A 9,307-nucleotide genomic window follows, 5' to 3' on the forward strand; every position below is an offset into this window, starting at 1 on the left:
GGCAGGCACTGTGCCACTGAGCTAAATCTCCAGCCCTTGTATTCTCAATTCTTAAGTGGTCATTACAAACTCTTATGTATACCTCAGAGCACTTTTGAGGAACTCATACAGATCAAGACTCAGAAACTATCCCATCTGGTCTTCCAAATCAAGTTTAGTTGATTAAGATAGGAAAGTGCAAGTGCTAAGTGTTCCCTCAGTACAAAATTCCCTTCACTCTCAGGAAATGATAAAGCAGTATAGAATTTGACTGTCTGAACATTTGAGATGTTGTGTCAGATATGCTTAACTACCAAGTACCCAGGGTTCTGGTTTTCATTGTTCTATCATATCACCCCAAAAGGGAAGAGAACCTTCACCAGTCTTCCTGAGAATAATTAATGATTGATTTGCTATGTTTGGAATGTACAATGGAGTGTATTCCAAAGAATGTGCCTATCTTTGCCAGGGGGCAGTAGAACATATACAAGTCACTCTGAAGAAAATATCTCTGATTGGACACCTCACTAATGATGATGAGTTCTCTTTGGGGTGTAAAGTTTGCTCTGAAAGTCAGCCCTGAGAAACTGTGTTAATAGACAGGCAAAGATACGGCCTAAGGAAAAAACTTCCTTATCAAATGGATATTTATAAAGGCTCTACATATCTTCCTTTGCAGACACTGTCTTTGGCAGTAATTCTCATTCTCCCTCTGATGTTTATTAGATTATATGACCTTGAATGAATCAATAACCTATGAAATAACTCAAAAAGTTGTTTTCAAGATTAAATAAATCCAACATGTCAGACATTTAGCACTGTTTCTGGCACACCAAAGCTATTCATTAAATACTAATTTCTCTTTTCTCCATATGTGGCATTTTAAATGTATTTGGTGTACCACTTGGAATTTTATATAAGCTTTGGGAAAATAAGCTTGAATATTTTTCCTTTTGGAGCACTGTGAAAGAATTTACCCCAGCTATATGCCCCCCCTTACAAGATGAACAAAAGCATGTAATATTATGTGAAAATTGAGGCCAAAGCTCTTTTGTAGGTCTTGAGGCTAATTAAGTATTCCCATGGAGTAAAACATCATGCTACTTTATCTGATCAAAGCAACTGAAGGTGAAGACAAGTGAACAGCAGAACACCTCAAGAATCTTGAGCAGTCATTGGTATCAAACAAAAATTTTCTGTATTACCTTCCTTCTAATAATGTACTAAAATATATGGGAATGGATCCTGACTGAGATCCACCCCCAACACTGTGAAATGAGAATTCTGCCATTTCTTCCTGGAGTTGAGGGCACACTTATTGAATTTTGTGCCATCCTCTTAGCATAAAAAAACTGAAGTGAATAATGGGACAAAGGAAAGGGACTCTCCAAATTTTTCTTGTTTCTTCTCTCTGAGATGAAATTTTGTGTTTTTAAAGCTCTAACATTCTGGCTAAAAGATAACATGTTAAACATGTGTGTTGGGACTGACATAGATATCTTGTTTTTATTCAGTGCATAAAGCCCTTCAAAGGCATTGCATCCTAAAAACTGTGAACTACTTCCCACACTTACAGACTGGTCCACCAGTCAAGTATCTCTGTATTTATTCCACTCAGTCCATCACACTTAAACATTAAAACTTGTATTCTAGCCTCCTTTTGAGCTTAGGGTGAACATTTCCCACAATTTTGGCTAATTCTTTTTCAAAAGTCTTCTAGAGTAAAAATTCTAGGAAAGATCTTTTCCCTAGTGAAACAGATATACAAAATATAAAACTGTGCTTCCTTCTTTCTCTAAATATATTTACTGACGCTATGACATGTGGAGAGGAACTAGCCATTTCGGAACCACATGAGAACAAACCTACAGGTGAAAACCAACACACTGAGAAGGTTCCCTCTTAAAGATGAAGGGATCCTCTCAGTTCTTGGGGATTTCATTTTGGCTCTAAACCTCTGGTGAGGTAAGTCCATATATCTCCCTTATGGCCTGAGCTATTTTAATTGATGTCTACTTTGCTTACAGCCTAAAGAATCCCATCATCATTCTAGTCAGAGGCTAAAGAGACTTTAATCACATCTGCTAAAGCTTGGGAAAAGCATAATCAACAGGCTTCCATGTGGTGTGACCAAGAAACCTTTGAAACACGGACCCTCTATTTTGCCCTCTTTATTCAAATCACCATCAGCAGATGCTTGATGATATTCACTCATCTCCCAAACAACCTTTAACATCCTATTATGTGTAGGATTGTCAGATAAATCTGACAATACATCCCATGCATGGGATGTATTAACACTAAAATTTATTCATTTATCTGAAACCCAAATCTACCTGGACATCTGTATTATTCAATTTCCTGTCAACTAGACCAACTTAAGGGTTCTTTTGGATCATGGTTTCAGAGGGTTCATCCATGCATGGGTGGCTGGTTCAAGACAGAGGGGTGGTGGAAGAGCATTGTGGAAGAAAGTTGTTCTATGTGTGACAGCCAGGAAGCAGAGACAAGGGAGGAGCCAGGGGAAAAAATACTCCTTCCCGGTGACATAGCTCTTCTGACCAGCCACCACTTCTATATAGCTATAAATCCATTGGTGGATTAATGCAGAGATGAATATAGCATCCCCGTGGCCCAATAACCTCCAAAGCACCAACTCTGACTGCATTGGACTTTCAGGGGACATTTTAGATCTAAACAAGAACAACATCCTATGTTAATACGTGCTAAGTATGACAACTTTAACTAAATTTTGTGTGTTGTGGTGGGCTCTATGGATACATTCCTTACTTTTTATTTATTTTTTTTTGGTTTTTCTCTGGTACCGGGAACCGAACTCACGACCTTGCGCTTGCCAGGCAGGCGCTTTGCCACTGAGCTAAATCCCCAGCCCCTACATTCCTTACTTAGAGGATCTTATCTCCTACAATGTCTCTGGTGATTCTAATGTACAGACTGATTGGAAACCTGCTGCCTTTGAAACTCTGATTCAACTCCGCATTCTACATTTGAGGAAATAAGCCTGAGGAGGTCATGATTTTCACAAAGGCATGAAGCTTCTCAAGGGCAAAGGTGGAACAACTAATACCCACATGCAGCGTTCTTTCCAGTTGTCATATTATTGTCTCCTTAGTGAGCCAGGCATATTAGCGCAAACTCCTACACTGAGAGGAGAAAGCTGTTGCCCCTTTAAGAGACTATTCATGTACCTTCAAAGCTGTTCTTTTGTTTCGTCTAAAACTATTTGGAAAAACTCACAAGTAGTGAGTCAAGGTCACTGAGTCACTCTTGATCATTCCTTTAGGTGACCAGAGTAAACTTTGCTCATTATAATACTAAATTCTCCATAAAGACATATCAGTGGATCCTTTCTGAATATGTACTGTGACTTTAAATTGAGCATGCTCAGAACTATGTGCAGCCCTGTGTGTGCTTCCTATGTGAATATGTATGGGTTCCCCAATGAAAATATATACATAATGAACCTCTCTCAACTCTTTCACCACCTCTTTGTACTTACTGGCTTGCACCCACCCAAATGTGAACCCAAATTGCATTCACTTCTAGTGTCACTCCTTTCCCAAAGGCTTCTTGTTTGAGGATGGCATGGGAGGCTAATATTGTTTGACTTGGTACAGAGAGAAATGTCTATAATATAAATGTCCCATGTCCTGTGATGAGAGTGGTAATCATACTTTGTAAGTTTCTTATGGCAGAGTAATATTTTGAAGAAGACAGAGTGTCCTGAAAATCTCACCCAAATCCATAGAAACATTTGCTCTAAGAGAAAATTATCCAAATACCCTTTGGTATGTGATAATGTATGCTATGTATATGCATATATGTAATCTATGACATATAGCTTGTTACATACAGCTCCTTTGAGTGATACTAAGCTCAAAACTACATCATAAGTTACTGTAATTTACAAATAGCAATGTTTTTCTTTATTTTCCCTCAGGTATATTTTGGTCAACATGGACAAATTCCAAACCTCAGTAAATAATGAGCTTTGCTTGAAATTTTAGAACAAAGATCCTGATGACTTAAAAGATGTCATCTTTCCTGCTGAAATGATACCTCACAGAAGTTAAAGTTTTCTGGATAGGAAGACTTAAATTACACTTCAACTCAAAAATCAGGGCAGAGAGCAAGTTTTGTCTAGAAATGTTTCCTTTTTACCTCTTCTAAACCTCTTATTCTGAAGTGATGGCATAAATCATGTGATTCTGTCATTCAAGAAGACAGAGGCTGGGTTAAGTCAATTTTCCATGTAAGATCTTAATCTAACAGATTTCCTCTAGGCTCCTTCTCTCATGTTTCCTATATGCCAAATGAAACAATGATAAAGGCTAATAAAACAAATTTTGCTTTAATGAAAATAATTCCAAAACATATTCCTGGAGCACTATACATAGTAGTTAGAAAATTCCACAATTGATTTGACAAATTCAGATGATTTTTGTAATTCCTCATAATAGAAACCATCAAAATCTCAGTCCTTTTGATGTGTACCTCCTTGCGCAGTACACCAGTTATGATTTATGAGTCCTTTCAAGGGATATCAGTTGGACTCTCAGTTGCCACATTCTTTGCTATGAAGTGTCCAATTAAAGAAAAGGTACATATCACCATATCATAAACAAAAACTCTCCAGGTCAAGTATCCTTAGCACAGGCAGGGAAAGTGTGAAAAGTAAAAGAAGCTCCTATTTGTAATTACAATACTAAAGCTATAGTGTTCAGCCTTTCCCATTAGCTTTTTAAAATAATTCTCTGCATACTTTCAAGCTTCCTATATTTTAGGTATTTCCAAAACCCAAATTTATTCCCAAAAGATAAGATGTATCCCTTCTGAGAGGGGTCAGTATTATTTGATTGTATACATTCTGTTATGCTTGTTGATCTTTTAAAATGAATCACAGTGTATTATAATCTCACTTTGTATGATGACAATATTATCCCATGACAAGTATTTCTGACTGTGAAATATTAAAAGTACATTGAGATTCTACCTGCAGAATAGCAGACTCTGTTTCACCTGTCTGGGCATGTTTTACTGAGTTGAGGTCACAGTTACACAAATAACATTCCAAACATTTTTCTCCCTCTGAATTAAAAGAGCCAGTCAGAATTTTTCTCAGTCCTATTGGTTAGAAATTCTGACCTAAAGAGCTCTCCAGTTCTAGAATGGAGTGATTGCTATTCACATGACCTGCATGAGGTACAAACCCAGGCTGTCTACCTCCGTGCCCCCCTGCCCTTTAGCTAGCATGACTCCACACTTGAAAATTGGGCAACCTGACTGTGAATGTCCTATTTGAACTGTGACTTCAGAGGAATGGCATGTCTTAAAACATTGTCCATTTACTAATTAACAAAGAAGATCAAATTCCCCAAATTGTTAGGCAAAGCTAGAAGTTCAAGTTTTAACACAGCATAGCTGTATCGATTTTCTTAGGTTTCCTGACATCTATGACTTTCTAAATATACAGAATGAGGTGATTATATGTTATGTCTATGGGACTTTTTCCTTCTTTTCTCATCTCCCAGACACTGGAAGGTGGTCTCTTGCTTATCAGGTCTGTTTCATTGATAAAAGTCATTAAAATAATTATGGATAAAAGATCTATATTTCATGGTTGTAAGGAGATTCTTTTGAAAGCAATTAATCATCACGAACCTTTGATAAATGGAAAATATGACCAAGGACATACTCTTTTTCACTGTGAACAATGTGAGCTATCAACTAGAGGTTATTTTTCTTAAGAGATTAAATAAAAAATATCTCATTCCTATTCCTTAATATGCACATGCTCTTTGACTTACGTGAAGTTACATCCCAGTGAAACCCACTCTAAATTGAAAGTATCTCAAAAAATACACTTACTACACCCACAATATCATGCACATCAAAGCACCACAGGGCTGCAGAGGATCATCCATTCATCCTCAGTTTACCGATACGACCCCACATCGTGACAGATTAAAGTGCATGTGAGTAGCTGGGGAAAAGATCCAAATTCAAAGCAGAGTTTCTCCTGAGTGAGTATTTCTTTGGCAAAATCATAAAGTAAAAAAATCTTGAGTTGAGCCATCACAAGTCAAACCATCATCAATGGGGCACTGGCTGTGCCTTAAGAGTGAATGAAAGTATAAGAGAGAGGTGGGGACCCGTGCAGGGACGAATGAAGTTATTAGAAAGCAGATTTTAAAAAGGTGTGTTGGAGTGTGCAGATTTTCCCGTCAGTGACCCCAGCAAAACAGTCCTGGCACAAGCCAGGTGTAGTGGCACAAGCCGGGTGTAGTGGCACAAGCCGGGTGTAGTGGCACAAGCTGGGTGTAGTGGCACATGCCTGTAATCCCAGCATTCTGGGAGGCTGCAGCAGGAGGACGGCAAATATGAACCCAGCCTTGGCAAATTAGTGAGTCTTTGTCTTGAAATAAACAAAAATAAGAGCTGGGGACATATCACAGTGCAAAGGCACTGGGTTAAATGCACAGTATAAGAAAGAAAGGAGAAAGAGGGGAGAGGGGAGAGGGGAGAGAGGGAGAGAGGGAGAGGGGGAGAGGGGGAAAGGAAGGAAAAAAGAGTTCTGGCTCTACATTCAGTTAATTATTTTGAGAATTATGAATCCATATATTATTATTATTACTATCAAAACTCCATCCATCTAAATGTTTCATTGTCAGCAGTAGTCTCAAAATGACAGAATGAGAAATCCTCTCTAAATTAAAATAATTTCAGTATTGTTATCCTACTCAGCTTCCTTTCAAAGCCATGTTTAATTCTGTCATGGATATATGTGTCTGGATTCTTTTGGAATCCACTTATCTCATAAAGAGACTATGTAACTCAATTGAGTATGTTTCATTATTTTAGTGAAATATCTTACTGACATTTACTGTCCTGAGAGTATATCCTGTTCATTTGTATAGCTCTATTTTTCTTATAGACATGACTGCATCAAGAGTGGGATGAACAACATTCTCCCTATACAGCTACTTGCTACTTTTAGGTTATATTTAGGCAAATGAGAAAAGATAATTTTCTTGAAGATAGTGAGACTAGCACTAACTTCCACCTACTAATATCTTTCTTTAGTTAGTATTAACTGGTGAATAAATGCTTAGTTAAAACAATTCTGATAGACTCCTAATGCCATCTAGTGGATAATCTTCAAAATATCATCCCATGGGCCATTTTTATAGCCACCAAAGTAGTCCTTACTCTTGAGAAAATAGCCCAAGCTATTAACCAGGAATTATTAAGATCACTCACCTCTAAGACAAATTATATATATATATATATATATATATATATATATATATATAATTCCTAACACTGGTGCCCTCTAGGAAAAATTAACTTACCTTGTGTGTCTTGGTCTCCTCATCTGTTCAAAGAATGGAGCTAATATCTAAAATAAAGGATGGCTACACTAAGTGGTAACTCAATGCAGTCAGTTTATCCCTATTAGTAGCATACAGTGCTAGATTTCCATGCTTACCATGTGGGGTTTATAAATAGAGTCACTCAGTTCTCTTGAATACTATGAGTAATAAATGACATGTCTCTTACAGTATCAGATTTTTATAATTTCATAGAATCTTAATAGCTACTTTAATAATGGTGGGATCTGCTCATGTTGCAAATGAGGGAATTAAGATTAATGAATATTAAGTGGCTTAGATACCTACAAAAAATTTTAAACTCAGTCATAGCTTTTCAAAACTTAAACTCATTGATTCTCCATAAACTAGTATAGATCTTTTATACCACTACTATATAGGAGACCGCCACTGGTCCTATATACTGGTAGTATATTGAATGATACCTCATGACAAAGGAGAACTCTCCGAAATGCTGAGATGATTGCACATATGCTCACCTGTTAATGTGGTTCTCTAGCAAACATGAAAGGAAAGATGTGTGGTTATCTCAACAGATGTTTTAAAAGAATTTGATAAAATTCAACTCACATTCCTAATAAAACAAGTCACAGTAGATTGTAAAAAGGATGTTGTCATAGCATGACAAAGATTATATGAGATCCCACTATAATCCTTATATATAATGGTGAAGCTTTATAACAGTGAACTTGAACGCTTAGGCAATACAATAAGATGGGATACAGATTTATAGGCATAATTTGGTGAACAAAAAAGTCTGAAAAACTTCATTTAAAAAGTCATAGTTTATAGTGTGGTTAAGAAATCATACCGAAGGTATGTATGAAGAGCAATGCTTTCTATACATTTAGAAGCTATAACAGAAAACTAATTCCACATGTAATAGGAAAAGAAAAATACTGAAAACACAAAAAGAAATCAAGTAAGAGAAAAACACTCAACAAAGCTGTCCTTTGAAAATGAAAGACTGATAAACACATTCCAAGGCAAAAGCTCAGACAATATATAGCTCCACCAGATCTGTCCTGCAGGAAGTGCTAAATGCAGCTCCTCCAATGGAAGGAAAAGATATTATTGACTAAGAAGAAAACACTGGAAGTTCTAAATCTCCCTGGTAGGACTAAGTTATAGAAAATTCAAAGCATTCTACTATTTGAACATAGTACATAAATCATAACATTCGTGTGAAGACTGAACAGTGAACAATTAAGTTTAATCAATTAACTACGTTACATTAATACGTTAACAGATAGGCAACATAGAAAGACATAATGGCAAAAATAAAAGTGTAAGGCTTAGTGGTAAAGGCACATGGAAGGTTGTAGCTTCCATCTATAGTGACAGAAAAATATTCCAAATATGAGAAGGAAATGAGTGCAAGAGTAGAATTTTCTGTTATTTTTTTTCCTGTTTTAGTTTCTGTTCTGATCTTTACAACCATGTAAAGGTTTTTATAATCAAATGAGTTTTTCTAAGTTTCGAGGTAACCACAAAGTAAAAATCTGCAATAACCAAAAATAATAAACAAGACACTAAAACGCACTGTTGACGTCATTCACGTAGGCACAAAGGAAGAGGCTCAGAGACTAACAATGAAAGGAACTGTGATAAAATTACAAATGAGGGACAATTATCTTGGATATGAAAGGATTAAAGTCACTAATCAACAGACAAAGTGACTGAATAGATGAAAATACAAGACCTAAATACGTTGTTTACAAGAAACGCACTTTACAAGATACGCATGCTCTGAAAGGAAAGGGTGGAATAAGGGACTCCATGAAAATTGAAGCCAAAACAAAGCAGAAGTCACCATAGATTTATCAAGTAAAATGGGCTTTGTATTTAAAGAGGAAAACAAGAGTCAAAATCAGGTCAGGAGCAGGGGCACCAGGCCTCTAGACTTTTTGGATTCA

The sequence above is a fragment of the Chinchilla lanigera genome, unplaced genomic scaffold, assembly GCF_000276665.1.
Source record: "Chinchilla lanigera isolate Chin_1 unplaced genomic scaffold, ChiLan1.0 scaffold00062, whole genome shotgun sequence".
Lineage (NCBI taxonomy): Eukaryota > Metazoa > Chordata > Mammalia > Rodentia > Chinchillidae > Chinchilla > Chinchilla lanigera.